Genomic DNA, 9,975 nt, shown 5'->3' on the forward strand with positions numbered 1-9,975 from the left:
AAATTTCTGAAAAAAAATATATATATTTAACCGATTTGGCACACCACGAGCAATCATTAGTGAAGGGGGTTCACATTTTTGCAACAAATTATTCGGAAAACGTTTAGCAAAATATGGTGTCACACACAAGATCTCCACCCCATATCATCCCCAAACTAGCGGACAAGAGGAAGTTTCAAATCGTGAGATCAAACAAATTTTGGAAAAGGCAGTTAGTACCAGTAGGAAAGATTGATCGGTAAGGTTAGATTATTCTTTGTGGGCATATCGCATTGCCTTTAAGACACCTATAGGCACTACACCTTATAGGTTACTTTTTGGTAAATCATGTCATCTTCCTGTCGAGTTAGAGCATAAAGCTTATTGGGCAATCAAATCTATAAAATTTGATTCTTTGGCTGCAGGCAGAAAAAGGTTGCTATAGTTGGATCAACTGGAAAAATTTCGGGAGCAAGCATATTGTAGTGACCCAACCCGGATCCACTACCTAATCAGAGTTATAGTAAAAGCGCACGCAATAAAAGCTTAAAGCGTAAAGTGCAGATAATTAAAATACAACAAATCCAATCGGCAGAATACAACCGATGCTACCACAAGTGTATAAGTATTGTTATACAACCAAATCGAAGGTTCAGGGTAAATAAATCCCTACCCTCTACAACCTTGCACTCCCCAAAGCTCAATCCTGCTGAGAGCCGCCTAGACCGTCCAGCCTCAAACCTGCCCCGCCACAAGGTACACAATACCCAACACAGGGGCGTGAGCTAGAACGCTCACTACGAAGCAATGATATAAATACAAATATGCGCACACAGATGATTTAAAACTCAAGTGAAAATACTTGCTCATGGCGCCGAGAATATATGGTACCGGCTAGAGGGCGACTCCGCGGGGTACTCGTATATTCCATATTAGGGCTGAGCCAACCCCATCCTGACCCGAATCCAAAATAGGATACAAGTCTCATATGGAAACTGTCATACCTGACTCGAGTCCAAAATGAGATCATCGTTCCCTATGGAGACTGTCAATGACTCACATCTCTCCGGATGCAGTCACACGTAAAATCATGTATGTGCTAAGACGGTAAAACATGATAAAACATGATAAAACATATAGCACATACTCATGCAATATACAAGCAAATATATCATGCTGGCTATCTCGGTCAGTACTTACGTACCTCTAACACTGCTAGACAACCTAGCTCCACTGGCCTATACTCCAAGCCTACTAGTCCAGTCTACTTCTACTATAATTCAAATATCCATGCATCAACAATAAAGCTCTAAAAGCCTTAACTAAGCTAAAGCGTACTCCTAAATATTTTTAGGATGCCAAAGCTATACCTGCGTCCGTCGTTTGCCCTTTGCTGTCGATAGCCTCAAAACTAGGCCATAGCTCCGCGACGACGTCTAGATCACTAAGCCACTTCCGGATTCCCCGTAGGATGCCTATATCTCCCTAGATCTGAGTTAGAAGGCTTAGGAATCAGAGAGAAAAGAGGAAATTGGTGCGAGAAAATGAATTCTCGGACCCTCTATTTATAGACAGCGTTCGGAGCCTCCGAACCTGGTTCTGAATGTTCGAACTCGATCGGAACCTCCGATCGCACCTTCGGAGCTTCCGATCGCTCAATATTACGTCAGCCATGACGTCACCTTTCTGACGTAAGCAATGACGTGTGCCCTGGTCCAAATCGGAGCTTCCGATCTTGCCGATGGAGCGTCCGATCTCGATCGGAGCCTCCGATCCTGGCACGGAGCTTCTGATCCACTTCGGATCGTCCGATCCTGCTGAACCAATTCAACTAATTCGAGTGCTCTGTATCCATTTCTGAAGTCCGTTATCCCAACAGGAACATACTTAATCATGTTTTACTTAATCTAAACATGATCACGTGATTAATTACTCATTAATCACTAATTAGAAATGCGGGTTACTACATTCTCCCCCACATAAGAAATTTCGTCCTCGAAATTTAAGTCTTAGAGAAAAACATAAATAGTCAACCAAATGTTTTTTTTACAACTGAACAAGAACAAAATCTCAAAATAACTTGGGGTGCTCGGCTAACATTTGTCTCTCCAACTCCCAAGTAGCTTCCTCTGTACCTCTGCGCTGCCAGTGTACCATAACCAATGGTATGCGCTTGTTAAGAAGTACCTTGTCCTTTCTGTCAAGAATCTGCAGGGGTTTCTCCACATAAGATAGATCTCGATCTACCTTTACCTCGGTCGGATGCAAAATATGCGACTCGTCCGCCACATACTGCCTCAACAAGGACACGTGGAACACATCGTGGACCTCCGAAAGATCGGGTGGCAAGGCCAGACGATAAGCCACATCCCCAACCTTCTCGAGAATCTCGAAAGGACCAAAAAATCTAGGTGTTATCTTACCCTTGCGACCAAACCTCATCACCTTCCGGAAAGGTGACACATGCAAGAAAACATACTCTCCTACCTCAAAATGAAGTGGCTTGCGGTGGGTGTTCGCGTAGCTAGCCTGTCGATCCTGGGCTGCCTTAACCCTGCGTTGGATCAACTCTACTGCATCAATCATCTGCTGAATCATCTGAGGACCCTCAACTTGACGCTCGCCAACCTCGTTCCAAAACAAAGGTATACGACAACGACGTCCATAAAGAGCCTCAAATGGTGTCATGCCAATGCTGCAATGGAAACTATTGTTGTAGGCGAACTCTACCAAGGGTAAATGATCATGCCACGCTGGACCAAAATCCATCACCACCGCGCGAAGCATATCCTCTAAAGTGCGAATAGTATGCTCCGACTGTCCGTCCGTCTCTGAATGATAAGCCGTACTCAAGCTCAAGGTAGTACCAAGGGCTCGCTGGAAACTACCCCAAAACCTCGAAGTGAATCTCGGATCTCTATCGCCGACAATGCTCAACGGAATCCCATGCAATCGAACAATCTCCCGCACATACAATTGCGCCATCCTATCAAAGGTGTAATCGCGGTTATAGGGAAGAAAATGCGCTGACTTCGACAACCGATCCATGACAACCCAAATAGCGTCACAATTCCTGGAAGACATAGGCAAGTGGGTGACAAAGTCCATCGTCACATGCTCCCACTTCCATTCAGGAATCTCTAAGCTATGAAGTAACCCTCCGGGTCGTCTAAACTCTGCCTTGAATTGTTGACACACAAGGCATCGGGATACAAACTGATAAACATTGCGCTTCATCCTTTCCACCAAAATCGAGTGCGAAGATCCTTATACATCTTCATGCTGCCTGGATGTACAGAGAATCGACTGCGGTGAGCTTGCGATAAGATCTCATCCCTCAAAGTAGAGTCCTCGGGTACCACAACTCGACCAGAAAGACACAACAGGCCGTCTCCCTGTAAATGGAAACCAGAAGTATTACCACCCTCAGCCAAACGGGTTAACTTCTGCGTCTTCAGATCAAAATTCTGAGCTTCCCGAATTTGTCTGTATAGCGCTAGCTCTGCAAGCACAGAAGAGACACGAATCCCTTGTTGTTCTTTCTTATGACGGAACATGAATCCCAAAGAACAACACTCCTCCACTGCCTTCGAAACCAAACTGGTACGAAGGGAACTCACATAAACCTTGCGACTAAGTGCATCAGCAACGGGATTTGAAGAACCTAGATGGTACTTGATCTCACAATCGTAATCCTTCAACAGATCCATCCAACGACGCTGCCGCATGTTCAACTCAGCCTGAGTGAACAGATACTTCAAACTCTTATGATCGGTGAAGATCTCAAATCGTTCTCCGTACAAATAGTGACGCCATATCTTAAGAATAAAGACAATGGCTGCAAGCTCTAAATCATGTACGGGATAGTTCTCCTCGTGAGTCTTCAGCTGTCTGGAGTCATAAGAAATCACGTGGCTATTTTGAGTCAACACGCACCCCAAACCCTGGAGAGAAGCATCAGTGAAGACAACAAAACCACCTGATCCAGACGGTAAAGCAAGAACTGGAGCTGTCATCAGACGATGTCTCAACTCATGAAAACTGTCTTCACAAGCATCAGATCAAACGAAAGAAACGTCTTTCTTCGTCAACTGAGTCAAAGGCTTAGCTATCTGAAAAAAATTCTCCACAAAACGACGATAGTATCCTGCTAAACCAAGGAAACTACGAATCTCAGAAGCTGTAGTCGGACGTGACCAATTCAAAATAGCCTCTGTCTTGCTAGGATCAACAGATATGCCCTCCTGAGAAATGACATGACCAAGGAACACAACTCGGTCAATATAGAAATCACACTTACTCAGCTTTGCATACAATTGTCTCTCCCTCAAGACTTGCAGTACAGTATAGAGATGGTAGGCATGCTCATCCATGCTGCGAGAATACACCAAAATGTCATCGATGAATACCACCACAAACTTATCCAAAAAGTTGCGGAAAACTCTGTTCATCAGATCCATAAAAACAGCTGGAGCATTCGTCAAACCAATCGGCATCACTAGAAACTCATAGTGTCCATACCGCGTACAAAATGTTGTCTTAGGAACATCCTCTTGTCGAACTCGCAACAGATGATACCCAGACCGAAGATCAATCTTCGAGTAGACAGAAGTACCCTGCAACTGATCAAAGAGATCATCTATCCGCGGAAGAGGATACTTATTCTTCACTGTCACCTGATTCAACTGACGGTAGTCAATACACAACCGCATCGAACCATCCTTCTTCTTGACAAACAGTACTGGGGCTCCCCATGGCGAAACACTAGGTCAAATATAACCCTTATCAAGAAGATCTTGCAATTGCTTCTGCAGCCCTTTCATTTCTGACGGTGCCAATCGGTAAGGAGTTCTGGAAATTGGTGCAGTCCCTGGCACTAACTCAATTCCAAACTCAATCTCCCTTACTGGTGGCAAGCCTGGAATCTCCTCCGAAAATACATCTGGAAAGTCACAAACCACTGGTATCTCTCGGATATCTGGCTCTCCTAAGGATGCGTCAATGGCGTAGATAAGGTAGCCTTCCCCGCCAGACTCTAAAGCACGCCGGGCCTTCAGAGCTGAAACCACTGGCATCGGGGGTCGTGCTCCCTCACTATAGAAATACCATGACTCATCATCCTCTGGACGAAACTGAACAAACCTCTGATAGAAATCCACTATCTCTCGGTAGGTAGTCAATAGATCTATCCCAATGATGCAATCGAAATCCTCCATCGCTAGAATCATCAGGTTAGCACTATGCTGATGTCCCTCGAAATCCAAAACACAACCCACAACTAGATGCTTGGATAAAACCTCGCTCCCCATAGGAGTATAAACCACTAGCAACACGTCTAAAGAAATAAACGACAATCTATACTTCTTAGCAAAACGTGCTGAGACAAAAAAATGTGATGCACCGGTATCAATTAAAACAAATGCAGGAAAACCACATAAACTACAGATACCTGCAATCATCCGATCATTGTTAGCCTCTGCCTGCTCCTGGTTAAGCGCAAAGACCTGACCCTGGGTACGTGGCCTCAAAGAAGAATGACCCCGAGAAGGAGTCTGAGTAGGCTGTCTCTGAGACTGCTGCGGCTGCTGGCGCTGCTGCGAATACTGCTGCTGGAAAGGTGGCTGCTGGTACTGAGGTGGCTGAACAGATGCCTGAGAACCTCCGGAACCTCTCGCTGTTCCAACCAGCATCGGGCAATCTTTCTTCATGTGACCCTCCTGGCCACACTGGAAACATGCAGTGGTCGATCGACCACACTGCCCTGGCGGATGTCTGCATCGGCACTGACGACAACGGTTTGGCCTTTGACCACCAAAGTTATGCACTCCACAAGATCCAGAGGAAGAAGAAGAAGTACCTCTAGCTGCTATGAACGGTGCGGAAGTAGATCTCCACCACTTCCTCGCTCTGCCCTCAAGCATAAAGGCAATAATCTCCATCCTATCCTCAGCCGTGCAACGGAACTCCTGGAAGCACTGCTCCATCCTCTCAAGCCAATCCTCCGCCTCTTCAGCTGTCTCACCACCCGTCAAAGGCTTCGGGCTAACCTCCTTGAATCTGCGCATACTCACTTGCTTGCGCTCCTCGGGCTGTCCCCGATGTCTACGATCATCCGGATCGCCACAACGACCGCCGTCTACACTACCGTAGCTCTCGTCGTAATCTGCCATCTGTTACATAAGAACAGATAATTACTTAATCCGCTTTACGATATTCCCAGTGCAATGTGTCGCTCTGATACCAAAAATGTAGTGACCCAATCCGGATCCACTACCTAATCAGAGTTATAGTAAAAGCGCACGCAATAAAAGCTTAAAGCATAAAGTGCGGATAATTAAAATACAACAAATCCAATTGGCAGAATACAACCGACGCTACCACAAGTGTATAAATACTGTTATACAACCAAATCGAAGGTTCAGGGTAAATAAATCCCTACCCTCTACAACCTCGCACTCCCCAAAGCTCAATTCTGCTGAGAGCCGCCTGGACCGTCCAGCCTCAAACCTGCCCCGCCACAAGGTACACAATATCCAACACAGGGGCGTGAGCTAGAATGCTCACTACGAAGCAATGATATAAATACAAATATGCGCACATAGATGATTTAAAACTTAAGTGAAAATACTTGCTCATGGCGCCGAGAATATACAATACCAGCTAGAGGGCGACTCCGCGGGGTACTCGTATATTCCATATTAGGGCTGAGCCAACCCCATCCTGACCCGAATTCAAAATAGGATACAAGTCTCATATGGAAACTGTCATACCTGGCTCGAGTCCAAAATGAGATCATCGTTCCCTATAGAGACTGTCAATGACTCACATCTCTCCGGATGCAGTCACACGTAAAATCATGTATGTGCTAAGACGTTAAAACATGCTAAAACATGATAAAACATATAGCACATACTCATGCAACATACAAGCAAATATATCATGCCGGCTATCTCGGTCAGTACTTACATACCTCTAACACTGCTGGACAACCTAGCTCCACTGGCCTATACTCCAAGCCTACTAGTCCAGTCTACTGCTACTACAATGCAAATATCCATGCATCAACAATAAAGCTCTAAAAGCCTTAACTAAGCTAAAGCATACTCCTAAATATTTTTAGGATGCCAAAGCTATACCTGCATCCGTCGTTAGCCCTTTGCTGTCGATAGCCTCAAAACTAGACCATAGCTCCGCGACGACGTCTAGATCACTAAGCCACTTCCGGATTCCCCGTAGGACGCCTAGTTCTCCCTAGATCTGAGTTAGAAGGCTTAGGAATCAGAGAGAAGATAGGAAATTGGTGCGAGAAAATGAATTCTCGGATCCTCTATTTATAGACAGCGTTCGGAGCCTCCGAACTTGGTTCGGAACATCCGAACTCGATCGGAACCTCCGATCGCACCTTCGGAGCTTCCGATCGCTAAATATTACGTCAGCCATGATGTCACCTTGCTGACGTAAGCGATGACATGTGCCCTGGTCCAGATCGGAGCTTCCGATCTTGCCGACGGAGCGTCCGATCTCGATCGGAGCCTCCGATCCTGGCACGGAGCTTCCGATCCACTTCGGATCGTCCGAACTCCTCTTCGGATCGTCCGATCCTGCTAAACCAATTCAACTAATTCGAGTGCTCTGTATCCATTTCTGAAGTCCGTTATCCCAACAGAAACTTACTTAATCATGTTTTACTTAATCTAAACATGATCACGTGATTAATTACTCATTAATCACTAATTAGAAATGCGGGTTACTACACATATGATCTGGTGTTATCATATAAGTAGTGAACAAAGAGGAGCCACGACAAGTGGATCAAACACAGGGAGTTCAGAGAGCGTGATGCAGTGCTGCTCTTCAACTCAAGGCTGAAATTATTTCCGGGAAAACTCAAATCGAGATGGTCAGGGTCGTTTGTCATTGAGAAAGTCTACCCATCTGGCGTCGCGGTAGTGAAGGACTCTCAAGCTACACATTTCACAGTCAATGCACAGCGCCTCAAGCACTACATGGGTGAAAAGTTTGACGCGAAAATTGGAACTGTTGTGCTCCAATTAGAAAAAGCTTAAATCAGAAGCTATTGAAGTCGAGCTCTAGACTATAAATTGAGAACTACTTCTCTATTCCTTGCTTTAGTTAATTTCTTTTAATTTTTATTAGTATTATTGGTTATTTCAGTTAATTTATTTTTATTTTATTTGATTTGAAAAAAAAAGGTTTTACGGATTTTTTATGCAAAAAAGGTTCCGCCTAGGCGAGAAATTCTCTGTTTTGATAATTTTTTATGCGCAAGTTTCCACCTAGGCGGAAATAAATTCCTGCCTAGGCGGGAAATTCTCTGTTTTAGTTTTTTTAAGTGCGCATGTATCCCGCCTAGGAAAAAATAATTTACCGCCTAGGCGCGACGGATCGACAGACTTTTTAACGCAATTTCCTCCCTTTTCCTCTCACTTTTCTTTCTTCTTATCCTCTAAACCCTTTCGCCCCTTTCATCCTAAATCTCTAAATCTCATCCTTAATAATCTTTGTCTCAATTTTCAGGTGCTATAACTTCAAGAGACTTACAAACACTCTCAATTTTGGAGAAATCTCAAAGGCAGACATTGCAAGATTTACGTTCTCGAAGTGTTTTTTTCAGATCCCTACTCTCAAACTTAGAGTTCATGGTGCCTATGAGAAGCTGGGTGAGTGGTGCTTCATCTAGTTCTTCTATTGTGTCATGTAAATTCGTCTCTCAAGAAGCAAAGCAGCGATTTGAACATTCAAAATTAAACCGCACTTGTTGGCCCCAACATGGGTTTCATATTAATAAAAGGCAAAGTCTTATTGTTGTGAGGATGATTGAGGAACGGGGTTGGAAAAAATTTTGTGCCCAACCGAAGGTAGGTATTGTTCCTTTAGTAAGAGAGTTTTATGCGAACGCTGGAGAGGGTAATGAGAGGAAAGTATTTGTTCGAGGGAAATGGGTGCCTTGAAAAAGTGATAAACGTGTTGTTTGGTTTGGCTGAGGTGGATACTACGGCGTATGATGCATTGTCTGTGGCGTCTTATTATAATTTGATCATGAGTGAATTGTGTCAAGAAGGGGCGGTGTGGAGCGACCTCGTAAAATTCTCGCAATTTCGTACTCGATACCTTCAAGTACTACCCTCATTGTGGTTTGCCTTTTTAGTCTGTCGGCTTATGCCTATCTCGCACGTTAGTGAAGTGACGAAGGATCGGTCTGTGCTTTACTCTATAATGAAAGGGATTCCTATCAATGTGGGACGCATCATCTCCTCTCACATTTTGCAATGCGCCCACAACTCGCACACCAAGTTATTTTTTTCAACTATCATTACTGAATTGTGTGCATTGGCGGGCGTGAACACTAGCGGCGACGATGAGTGGATTCAGCCCCAAGCAGCGATTGATGAAAATATTTTAGAGGGAAAGAAAGATACCCGAGCCCAGTTTCCCGCAGGAGGGAGTTCGAGTGCATCTCCACCGCCTCAACCGAAACGTCAATCTATGACTGCTAAGGTCGATGATCTATATTCTTTGGCATAACATCAAAACCAGTATCAAATGGTGAATACCCAATACATGACATCTGTGGATTCTTTGATGAGGGGCATTGCTGATCACTTGGGCATGGATTCTTATTTATATCCGAGGCCACCACCTTACCCGCCGGAATTTCAGTTCCCATACTCGATGGGACAACCACCAGCTGATGATGAAGGAGTTGTACCACCGGAGCATGAAGAGGTGGAGGATTGATGGCACCAGGGCAGTTTCTTTTTACTCTTCAGTCATTTTTATTTGTGTTTCGGTGTTTTTTGTTGCTTTTCTGTGTTTATTTTAGTTGTTTTTAATTATGTCACAGTGGGGACACTGCAATGTTTTAGTATGGGAGTACTTCGTTAGTTTATTTAGTTGTTTTAGGTTTATTTTCCGCCTTTCTGCTTAGTTCTTTGAAAAAAAAATGAAAAAGTGAGAAAAAAGAGGATTCAGTGA

This window comes from Henckelia pumila, chromosome 4, assembly GCF_033568475.1.
Source record: "Henckelia pumila isolate YLH828 chromosome 4, ASM3356847v2, whole genome shotgun sequence".
NCBI classification, from domain to species: domain Eukaryota; kingdom Viridiplantae; phylum Streptophyta; class Magnoliopsida; order Lamiales; family Gesneriaceae; genus Henckelia; species Henckelia pumila.